This window comes from Balaenoptera acutorostrata, chromosome 14, assembly GCF_949987535.1.
Source record: "Balaenoptera acutorostrata chromosome 14, mBalAcu1.1, whole genome shotgun sequence".
Taxonomy (NCBI): Eukaryota; Metazoa; Chordata; class Mammalia; order Artiodactyla; family Balaenopteridae; genus Balaenoptera; species Balaenoptera acutorostrata.
The window spans coordinates 90,403,304-90,414,501 of record NC_080077.1 but is presented as its reverse complement, the minus strand read 5'-3'; positions in this window follow the sequence as shown (position 1 = coordinate 90,414,501).

The window sequence follows — 11,198 nt, the reverse complement described above, 5'->3', positions numbered from 1 at the left end:
ATTAAATTTTTAAGAAATAGGAAAATCACTGAGAATAATACAAGTGTACCACAATTTTTTACAAGTGGTTTACATTTTAACTGAGTCAAATTTCAATCTCCATTTTATTAATTGATTCACACTTACAGAAATAAATATTGTAATAATCGAAAAATTTTCTTGAATCAGCTTGCAGCCATGCTTGCTTCTCAGCATACTTGTTATTTTTATCACAGTTCTACAGTCATTATTATTTATACTACATTGATTGAAGCCTCCATCATGCAACATTATTGCTGCCAGGTACACCTACACTTCAGTTTACTAATTAGTCTGCTCAATCCATCCATCTCCTTCTCACCCTTCTGTCCAATGCTATTTTGTGGAGTGCACATAAGTGATCTCTATACATTACAGACTATACATCATAGTGTTACTTTCTGTCGTTGTTAATAATGCTGCTGAGTAAAAGGACACCAACAAATCTATTAAAATTATTGATCATAGATTTATCTGATTTTTCTAACTTCAAATAATAAAAAATGCCAGTAATTCTACATTTGAGTTTGTGTTTCAGTATTTTCCAAGTGTATAATAAAAAGTGCAGTCCTTATAGATCATGTTTTTTTAAAGTATAGGTTCAGATCCAGACTCATTCAAAGTGTATGATCCTGGACAAATTAAGCTCTATAAATTAGAGTACCCCTTCTTATAGTTGTACTCAATAATGTAACTGATTTCACTGTATTTAATTTAAATAATTTATTAAAACCTTTACTGTCTAGATTGGCAAGTTTCAAGTTCAAAATACACTATTATTTATTTTTATTAAAAATGTGATAAAAACAACACAATTTTTTTAGTCCACATAGTAAAATGTAATACCTATAGCTCTTATTATATGATTTGAAAAGTTATTTGATAAAACATCTAAGGAAAATTTCTTTACTAATTTAGAAATTTAGAAATTTCTTTACTAACTTAGAAAATAAAATAAATGAAGTTAACAGTATGCCTAATCTTTATGCATTCATTAATTTATTAATTTCAAAAACATTTATTGGGTTCCTACAATGTGTCAGAAGTTACACCTACACAGATGAAGACTAAGGAATGGCTATGACCTTAAGTTCTACTGGGACATTTATAGTACAGCAAGGTAACACATTTCTTCTAATAAAACTTCTCCATGTTAATAAAAAATGGCAATTTTTACAATAGGAATGATTGTCACATGGAATAATAAGAATCACCTGTAGCTATTCTACATTAATTAATAAATTCTGAACCACTATCCTACAAATGAATTTGTACTTAAAATACCTTGTTTTTCTTTTAGTAACATCATGATTCAAGATAACCACCCAGAAAATGTATGTATCAAATTAGAGAAAACTCAACATACTGTCCACTATACTCTAGTGTACCTCACATCAGCTGTATCAGTCAGCTACTAAGTCTCATTAATTCATTTTACAAATGAGGAAATTGAGGTAAATAGAGAAAGAAAGGAAGAAAATGTGGATTAGTATTAAGGTGAAAAAAAGAAAGCAATACATATTTTAAAATAAAATGAAACAAAGCAAACCAGAATAAGAATGATGGAATATGTTGAGGAGTATCTTTAACTCAACTTTGAGGATCCGAGGACTAGAAAGAGACATGAGGTGAACACCGTTTTGCTACTGCGAAAGAAACTTCTGGGACATGAGTCATGAGAAGGAAACATTCCTTTTCAAAAAGATGGTTGGAAAGAGACACTGAAATGTTATTTAAACACAGGCAGATTTAAATGTGTTGTACAGAATATGCACACAAATATTTTGAAGGAAGATGACAAAGAAAGGAACAATTACATCTAAATGTTAGTCCAAAGGGAATTGTACGTGGTAGCTGTCCTGTTTTTTCTTTGTGTGGGCATCTACACATTTATTTTTCTCCTTTCTCAGGCTGTCAGTATTTGATGTTCTCAGAGACTTGAAATTACCCTGTTATCAAGACAAACTGATTTGTTTTTGAAAGGACCTTTTAGAAGATGAAAACACTTTTATATTTTATTTCCTTAATTTAATCAAAAGGGAGACAATGTTTATTTTTCTCATTTCTTACTTCTAATAATACACTTCACTGTCTTTTTTTTTTTTTTTTTTTTTTACCCCTTAGGATCTTGGGGGGAAATTAACAACAGCCAACAGCAACATATTCCATCTTTGTAAGAGACATGCTTTGGCTCTAATGCCCTTTGAGCTCTGGGAGAAAGGGAAGTGTAATTCTGGGTTTACATACCACATGACATTCTTCTGACTATATTTGAATATGGAAATCTATAAAGCACATTTTTTTTGCCAACCATATATTAATTAACTTATTTTTATTTTTATACAAATTTTAAAGGTTACTTTCCATTTACAGTTTTTACAAAATATTAGCTATATTCCCTGTGTTGTACAGTACATCCTTGAGCCCACCTTACACCCAATAGTTTGTACCTCCCACTCCCCCACCCCTATATTGCCCCTCTCCCACACTGGTAACCACTACTTTGTTCTCTATGTCTGTGAATTTTCTTCTTTTTGTTATATTCACTAGTTTGTTGTTTGTTTGTTTTAGACTCCACATATAAGTGATGTCATACAGTATTTGTCTTTCTCTGTCTGGCTTAATTCACTTAACATAATGCCCTCCAAGTTCATCTATGTTGCTGCAAATGGCAAAATTTCATTTCATTCTTTTATATGGCTGAGTAGTTCTCCATCGTGTATATATATATATATATATATATATATATACACACACACACACACACACACATATATATATATATATATACATATATATACATATATATAAAAAACATCTTCTTTATCCATTCATCTGTTAATGGACACTTAGATTGTTTCCATATCTTGGCAATTGTAAATAATGCTGCTATGAACATTGGGGTGTATGTGTCTTTTTGAATTAGTGTTTTTGTTTCTTTTGGATATATACAAAGGAGTGGAATTGCTGGGTCATATGATAGTTCTAATTTGAGTTTTTTTAGAAACCTCCCTACTGTTTTCCACAGTGGCTGTACAAATTTACATGCCCACCAGCAGTGTACAAGGGTTCCCTTTTCTCCACATCTTTGCCAACATTCGTTATTTGTGTTCTTTTTGATAATAGCCATTGTGACAGGTGTGAGATGATATCTCATTGTGGTTTTGATTTGCATTTCCCTTATGATTAGCCATGTTGAACATCTTTTCATGTGTCTTTTGGCCATCTGCATTTCCTCTTTGGAAAAATATCTATTCAGTTCTATGCAGTTTGACTGAAAGCACGTGATGGAAAGAAAAACTTCCCTGAATTGACTAACATTTTAAATGATCACATAAACAGCTTTGTCATGCACTTAAAAAAAGAAGCCAGAAAAACAGCATTGTTACTTAAAATGAAAGGAGATCAATGTTTGGTAAGCATATACACAATAAAAATCTAGCATTAACTACACAGAACTCCAAGAGATTTCTGACAAAGGAATGTCTCAGACCCATTTCTAAGTGGGAATGGAGGGAAATACATGCTTATGTATTACATTAGGGCCATGTTTAATGCACATAGTATTTACTATGTTTTATGTATTTTTTATTTTTATTAATTGTCTAACGTCAATAAATAAGTTATTTGAAGTCAGACTTAGAGAACATTCAACTTCCCTTGTAATCTTCAGTGCCATTCAGTATATGGCTCTATGTGTCCTAAGTCTAGTCACTCTGAATTAAGAATGTATAAAAAGCTCTGGTGTTATAGTCAGTGGGGCAAGAAATGACATTTGCTAACATAACACAGAAAGCAACTTAATTTCAGTGATCTGAACAGATGGAAGCTTCTCTCTCTAACAAAATGGCAGAGGGGCATGTAAACCCTTTCTCCATAGCACACAGGTCAGGGAAGAAAGATGGAATCTGGAGTAATCTGGGCAAAGCACAGAAGAAAAGTCATTCTGGATAGAATGGAACTTATGTCAGGCAAACATACAAAAATAACAAAGGAATGAAATTACTTATGTTCCAGAGCTGGATAGATCTCTATATATTAGTACAGTGGGAACAAGAGTTGCACAGACTAAAAATTTTATTCCATAAGTATGAAATCAGATTCAAAAAGCAGTCCAAGGAATATATTCTATTGCAGGCTGCATGAAACATGGAAGAATATGGAGTGTAAAAAGCAAAACATAGTGAAGGACGACTAATTTGAGAATCACTATACTTCCTCTTAAAAAGTCCTTAGGCAAAAGAATCTGTAATTATCTAGTTAAATCTGGAAGTAAGTAGCTGAATGAAACTTACAATATTTACAGTTTTATATACATACATGTTTATATGCCCCATATCCACAGGGATAATTTAATATTTTCAAATTAACACTTAAATAACAATATTTTATATTTACATTTCATTTTGGAAAAAAAAGCATACCTAAAATTAACTCAAATATGATTCTGGGAAATGTAAAAGATGATTCCTTAACAAGAGTTATTACTCTCTGAGTATTCTACATTTATACTTTGTATTAAAAGACATGAAAAAATACATTTAATCAAGTAAACAGTGGAAAATGTGTTTAATGAGTCAATAGATAAATGAATACAAAAAACATATTTTGACATAATAGAAAGACAATTGCATTGATTTAATTTATTTCACAGATACTTGTTGAGTTCTCATTTATACACTTAAAAAAAAATCTCCCTCAATGTTTCTCTTCAAGGTAAAGTGAACAATTTAATAATGAATGTAAAAGTAATAATTGTTCAAAGGAAACTGGCAAAAGGGAAAACTTTTAAAAAGAGGTGCTTGGGACACCTCTCTATTGTTACATGATTTTATAGAGAAGCATATATTTCCTCATATTGGAGACATAAATTTCTACCTCTTTTTTTAAAATATACTGATTGATGATTTTTAATGTATTTGAACCATTTGTTAAAAATATGAACAAACTATTCTTTTTTTCAGAAATAATATTGATGTTTAAATGGATGGAAATATGCCAGCTAAATTATAACATAAATTTTCCATTTTGCTACATATGATTGAAATATTTTATTATGACATTTACAGCTAACAGAGTGTTTCTTTTGTATGACCTATATAACTTTTTCAACTATAGCATCCATTAAAACTATGTATTTAAGTCAACTGAATAAAAATTATTGTGCTCAATATAATTATATTTATTATAATTATAATTATTATTCCAGCTACAAATATTTGCTTGTATGAGCAAAGACAGGAATCTTGAATTATAAATGTATTTTGAAAACACATTTATTATTTATTCTTTTCTCTATATTTAATTTTTAGGTATAAATTAAAATTAACTTTTTGAATAGAGTAAGGAAACAAACTTTGGAGACTACAGGACTAATATGTAACCCAAATCTTTTTAGGAGACAAATCCATGTGAATTGTATATTAACTTATATGGTGAAAAAGTGGAATGCTTTTGACAAGAAAATATTCTACATTCTTATGATAAACTAATTGAGGAAATGGACTAAGGAGGCCAAATAAAATGCTTCAAGGACACTGTCAGCCAGCCTGAAGCCATGGGATGCTGGGGCAGACAGCTGGGAAACAATAGTACTTGACAGTACCAGCTGGCATCTAACAACCAGAGAAAGAACAGTTCATGCACTCTAAGAAACAAACTGAAAGTATTAACAGAGAGAACAAAGGAAAGGCATGTAAAGCAAGGTCTGGCCTTTAATGGAGTCTCACTTAGCAAAATCAGTACACAAAACACAAGGAAAGATTACAAATTACACAGATTCAGTTTTTGCCTTTTAAACTCAATTTAAAGAAGAAATCTGTGACCTATAATTACTGTTTTAATTTAACTTGCAGTAGGAGAAAAGTTATTAATAGCTTCTTAGACATATTATTAAAGTAGCAGTAAAAATATAATTTAAATAAAACTTTCCTTTATTTACTTTTCATAAAAATACAGATCAATTTCCTATAGTGGTCAAATACAATACTGTTTTATAGAACTCCATTTTGAAATACAGATCAATTTCCTATAGTGGTCAAATACAATACTGTTTCATAGAAATCCATTTTGATTTAAAATCAGTAACCACGAATGTAGTTATGTAGTTATTTATTTCTCTATAGGAATTAAAAGCAATATGTATTACTTGTTTAAAATTAACTTTCTTCTATAATTAATAAACTCCAAGGTAAAATTAGAGGCATCAGAGCATATAGATTAAAAAAAAAAAAAAAAAAAAGCAAAAAATACTTTAAAGTAAAATACTAGAGATAGCTAAACTAAATGACAACAAAACTACAAATAATTAACTGAAATATACCATATAGGGGAATACGTTTAGATTTCCAGTATGACTTAAAAACCAAAGTGAAGAAAGTTTAAAATAATTGCCTTGTGAAGTGATGCCTAGCTTGTTTAGAATCATTTAATCACTAAAACCATAGCTTTGATCAATAACCAGACTTTTACCATGAATTATCTGGACAGTATCCTCAACTCTTCATTCCATTTGGTCATGAAAATTAAAAAAAAGAATGAAAATTTTGTATTTTGATGTATACTTCTTGATGCCAAATTGGTTGCATGCAGAGGAAATAGATAGGGCCAATTTGTTCTTAACTAGAATGGTTTTCTGTCTGTTTTAGGTGATTTTATATTCAGAATGAGAGCTTATTCATACGAGATTTTGAGGCAAACATGGTATCATGTGGAGCATTTGGGCGGGCTTTACTAACTGATCTTCAAGAGAGTTAACAACTCTTGCTGGTAGCTGCCCTGATTGTTATGGATAGTGATATAAAGCCATATGGATTTTTAGGGGGCTATTAGTAAAGCAGAATCCACAGAATAGTATCTGTGCCTGTTAATTTTGTCTTCAAGGATATCAAGGCACCCTCATTTGTTAGCTATGTGGATGAAGGCATACACCCCATACTTAGATGTCTACTTTGGTAGTTTTATCCAGGATATATGCTGCTATCTTATGACCTTTAAAAAAGAAGAAAGATAACAATACAAACTTAAAAGTAGATTATACCCTATAAATATATAAGGTATTTAATGATAAGGCTCTATCAACAGGCAAATGACAAAAGTAGAATACTTGAATAAACAGGCATAATTATTTAAGGATCTTGTGTGTAACTATGTGGATTCTGGTTCCAAAATCTAACTTTTCTCACATGATTTCACCATCTAATTGAAAAGGAAACTGTCATAACTCCATCTCTCTACCACATCCAAGGATTCAATTTTTCCCAGAGCAAAACCTAATTCACTGTGCCACACACCAACATACATATATATTACTCCTTTAGAGATAATATAATTTGATTTTTAAGATGCCTATCAGGATCAGGCTTATAAATCATTGTCCTTAATCCAACTAAAGGCTTTCTTTTCCAAACATAATAAGACTGAACCAGAAGCGAAGGGCCATTGTAATAACATAAAAATTGTAATAATGTATATAATATGTAATAGAGGTTAAATTTTAATTCTAAAAATCAATTAATCACCTGAGCTTAGAGGAATAGTCTATTCTGTTTAGAATCCTGTTATCTATTTTGTATTGATCTTTGTTATCACCGTTGTTTTAATCATCATTTTTATCATCACCATCTTCATCGTCACTCTCACCATCAAATGTTTTATAGTGCTCTTTCTGTGAAATCATCACTAAGTTAGGCACTTTGTGTACAGTGAGTCATGAAATCTACCCAACCACATGCAACTGGTATTATTATTCCCAAGGTAGAGAAGAGGAAAATAGTACTCATAAAAAATGGGTAATTTGATAATTCATGGAAGACCGTGGATTTAAACTGTTCTTCTTAATCCAATACCAAATTACTTTCTACTACATCATGCTGAAAGTAAAGAATGATACTGATCTCTATTAGTACTTAGAATTCTAAAAGCATGTAACATGTTGACAATTAAATTCAGCATGTTTGTTCATGTAATTTTTATCTCTGTCAATGCCATTGGCATTCTCTTCATCTTTTGATTTTCCCTATTTCATGCCACAATGTACTTTGTAATAATATTGCCCACGCATTTAATTGACTTACTTGTTGATAGACAAGAAGACCTAAGGATAAGCAACTTCTGCAGACTAATGGACAGTAGAAAATTTCCCAGATGTCATTAAGAAAATCATTGAGGAGAAAGGACATCTACCTGAACAGATTTTTAATGTAGACAAAAGAGCCCTATTCTGGAAAAAAATGCCACAAAGGATATTTATTAGTAAGAAAGAGAAGTGAGGAGTTAAGGTAGGAAGATATAGGTCAACTCTACTGTTTTGTGCAAATGCAGTCAGGTTTATGGTCAGGACTGACCTTATGTGTAAAGCTGCTAACCCCAGAGCCTTGAAGGGAAAAGATAAACAGCAGCTGCCAGGCTTCTGGTTGTACAACAAGAAGGCCTGAACAATGAGAACACTTTTCCTGGATCGGTTCCATTGATGCTTTGTCCTTGAAGTCAGAAAGTACCTTGCCAATAAGGGACTGCCTTTTAAAGTCCTTTTGATATTGGACAGTGCCCCTGGCCACCCAGAACCCCATGAGTTCAACACCAAAGATGTCAAATTTGTCTACGTGCCCCCAAACACGATGTCTCTAATTCAGCCTCTGGATCAGGAGGGCCATAAAGACCTTTAAGGCTCATTGCACAGGTACTCTATAGAAAGGATTGCCAATGGTATGGAAGAGAACCCTGGTAGAGAGAACATCATGAAAGTCTTGGAGTGTTACACCATTGAAGATGCCAACAATGTTATAGAAAAAAACTGTGAAAGGCATCAAGCCCTCAAAATAAATTCCTGCTGTAGAAAACTGTGTCCAGATGTTGTGCATGACTTCACAGGATTTAGAACAGAGCCATTCAAGGAAATTATGAGAGAGACTGTGGGTATGACAAAAAAAAAAAAAAAAAAAAGGTAGAGGGTGAAGTGTTTCAAGATATGAACCTTGGAGAAATTCAAGAATTATTAGAAATCACACCAGAGGAATTATCAGAAGATGACTTGACAGAGGAAAGTGCTTCCAAACCAATGCCAGATGATGAGGAGGAAGACACAGAAGAAGCAGTTCCAGAAAACAAACTGACATCAGATAATCTGGCAGAAGGATTCCAGTTATTCAACACTGCTTTTGACTTCTTTTATGACGTGGGCCTTTCAATGATCTGGGCACTGAAACCAAAGCAAACAGTGGAACAAGGATTGGTGGTACTGTAAAGAAACATTTTCACAGAAATGTAAAGGTGAAAAAGCCAGATACTATGATTGCATTTCAGTAAAGTTACACTGAGTGTGCCTGCCTCTCCTGCCTTCTCTTCCTCCACTTCTGCCACCCCTGAGACAGCAGTACCCACCCGTTCTCTCCTTCCTCCTCAGCCCAATCAACATGAAGACAACAGGATGAAGACCTTTATGTTCATCCACTTCCACCTAATGAGCAGTAAATCATCATCATGCTGCACACTTAATAAAGTTATCTGTTGTGTATGTGTATCTGTCTTCATGTGAAAATCTAATAAATGTACAGCAAGGACTGAATGAGATGTTTTGGTGTCATCATCATCATCATCATTGGATTGTGTAGCACATCTTGTGCAAGAGTTGTATTGTAGAGGATAGCCTACCCTTACATAGGCATAAAGTGAGTGATATTTAATGTAAAATTAATAATGTGTACGTTTTCTTACTCTTTTAAAACTCTGCTTTCAAAGAATCACACGACATTACAGGATGCCCGCACCCTCATAACTGGAGAAACTGCATATCAGTCCATTGTCACAGGTAGGTGTTTTGTTATTTTTAAGTTTCCAATACTGTATTATGAATATGACAGTAATACTGTATGCCATAAACTTTTATAATGACTCATACATTAGTGTATAGGCTAAGCTATTGTGAAGCAATCATCGATTACACTAGGCTACCATAAAGCAGTCGTATTGCTGTTTCTTCATTATCAGTGCATGAATTGCAGTACCTGTAAATAATTATGAGTTTCTTTTTCATATTATCTTTTCATTTATGATGTCTAGTTTTAGGAATGCATACAGCAGATACCGTGTTTTGTATATATAAGACAATATTGATGTAGATGCTGACAGATGACTCATTATGTAAGCAGGTGATGTGAGCTTACGGTATTGATATAGTACAGCACTAAAAAGGTATTTTCTCTTCCTTATTATTTTCTTCTTTTTTTAACATCTTTATTAGAGTATAATTGCTTTACAAGGGTGTGTCCGTTTCTGCTTTATAACAAAGTGAATCAGTTATACATATACACATGTCCCCATATCTCTTCCCTCTTGCATCTCCCTCCCTCCCACCCTCCCTATCCCACCCCTCTAGGTGGTCACAAAGCACTGAGCTGATCTCCCTGTGCTATGTGGGTGCTTCCCACTAGCTACCTATTTTACGTTTGGTAGTGTATATTATTTTACGTTTGGTAGTGTATATATGTCCATGCCACTCTCTCACTTTGCCTCAGCTTACCCTTCCCCCTCAACATATCCTCAAGTCCATTCTCTACTAGGTCTGCATCTTTATTCCCGTCTTGCCCTTAGGTTCTTCTGACCATTTTCTTTATTTTTTTTTTTTTTTTTTTTTTTTTAGATTCCATATATATGTGTTAACATACAGTATTTCTTTTTCTCTTTCTGAGTTACTTCACTCTGTATGACAGACTCTAGGTCCATCCACTTCACTACAAATAACTCAGTTTCATTCCTTTTTATGGATGACTAACATTCCATTGTATATATGTGCCACATCTTCTTTATCCATTCATCTGTTGATGGACACTTAGGTTGCTTCCATGTCCTGACTATTGTAAATAGAGCTGCAATGAACATTTTGGTACATGACTATTTTTGAATTATGGTTTTCTCATGGTATATGTCCAGTAGTGGGATTGCTGGTGCGTATGGTAGTTCTATTTTTAGTTTTTTAAGGAACATCCATACTGTTCTCCATAGTGGCTGTATCAATTTATATTCCCACGAACAGTGCCAGAGGGTTCCCTTTTTTCCAAACCCTCTCCAGCATTTCTTGTTTGTAGATTTTTTGATGATGGCCATTCTGACTGGTGTGAGATGATATCTCATTATAGATTTGAGTTGCATTTCTCTAATGATTAATGATGTTGAGCATTCTT